This window comes from Neofelis nebulosa, chromosome 3 (genome assembly GCF_028018385.1).
Source record: "Neofelis nebulosa isolate mNeoNeb1 chromosome 3, mNeoNeb1.pri, whole genome shotgun sequence".
NCBI classification, from domain to species: domain Eukaryota; kingdom Metazoa; phylum Chordata; class Mammalia; order Carnivora; family Felidae; genus Neofelis; species Neofelis nebulosa.
Genome location: NC_080784.1, coordinates 9,765,195 through 9,766,841, shown reverse-complemented (window position 1 = coordinate 9,766,841; position 1,647 = coordinate 9,765,195).

Here is a 1,647-nt window from a genome sequence, read left to right as displayed (position 1 = left end):
CGTTCTTCATGCTCTATCTGTGACTATGAAGCTGTTAGATGTTTCTCACACCTGAGGCAGGTACTCACCCCTGTGTCTACAGCACAGAGCATACAAATCAAGGTTCCTAAGTGCTTCTCCAAAAGCTCTTCTCACTTAGTTTAAGGAGAAAATGTACCCCCATGTCCCTAAAATCTTTGTCCGAGGACATTCCCATTAAAAATGTTCCCGTAATGCATGCTTAGACGCCTTTTACGCACCTGTTAACGAGTGACACTCTCATGGTGCAGAGTAGTTTGTGAGTAGTTCACAGCCGGTCTAAAATAGCATTTTAGAATATGGTAGCACCTGGCCTCTACCTCATCTCTGTGCTGGTGCTTCTGCTAAAAGAACAAATACCATGTATCAAGTGCCTTCGATATGATTTTTAAAATTGAATTACATAAAATCCCCAAAGCATCAAGATTTAATTATCTTCCAAGCTCTTGCATAATGGAGTTTTATATGCTTTGTATCCATTCTTTTCTATAACCAAGGTATATTAATTGCTTCCTATGAGTCAGGGCCATTCTAAGGACTGGGATCATAGTAGGAAATAAAGCGGAAAGGCTCTATGCTCATGGAAATTACATCAGAGTGAGGCAGATACATATAAATAAATAAACTACTTTATTATAGGCCAGTGCTATGACAAAACTATGCAGGTGAATGACTGGGCAAGAGGCAGCAAAATTTGTGGTTAGGAAAAGGGAAGGTGTTGACAATTTAGCAGAAGTTCTAAAGAAGTGATAGAGTAATAGGGTAAGGCTTGCTTATTCTATGGAGACACATCCCGGGCAAATGCAAAGCGTGCGTTGTCCCTGTTCAAAGAACAGCAGGAAGGCCATTATAACTTCGAACCTAAATGGTTAAGTTAGATGTCAAGTTCTGGAGTCAAAATCTCCTTTCTCTCATGGTCCACTTTCTTGGTGATAAAATTCACTTTTCAATCTATACCTGGAAAGCAAGGTGATATACACTCTTCTTGCCTTTTTTGTTGTTGTTGTTGTGGTTGTCTACTTGATGAAGCTTTCCTAAAAACACTGTCCCCTTCCCAAATGTCCATCTCTAGAAAACTGTGAAACAGTAGAATAAATGAAAAAAACACAGATTGTGCAAGTATTCTGATTTAAGGATGAAACGTTATAGACTCATGCCGATCAAGGTGTTCAGGTACAAATGACCACATTTAAGAGATAAACCATGTAATTTTGATTCTCTTCAATTATTACTCTTTAATTTTCTCTAGGAATGTTTGTAAACATTATTCTTGCTTGATTTGGTAGCCTAATTTTAGTAGATACTATGTTAAAACTTGAATTTTAAAGAAGATTTAGAATGACCTTGGTCTTGCATGGACTCAGTCATTTGAAAAGAGAAAACAAATAACGTCTAACAGAGCGACAATGAGGCATTACCAAATGTCAGGAGAAGGTACTACGGTTACAACATCCACAGTCAGAAAAAGATGGCCTCAAATTCTTTGACTTTCCTCTCATGAGGAGGTCAGGTCTCTGTCTCCTCCTTTCAAATTGGGGCAGGCTCGTGACTGCTTTGAGCCACAGATTACAAAGGAAGCGATTCTACGTAACTTCCAGGACATGGTCCTAAAAGGCATACAGCTTCTAT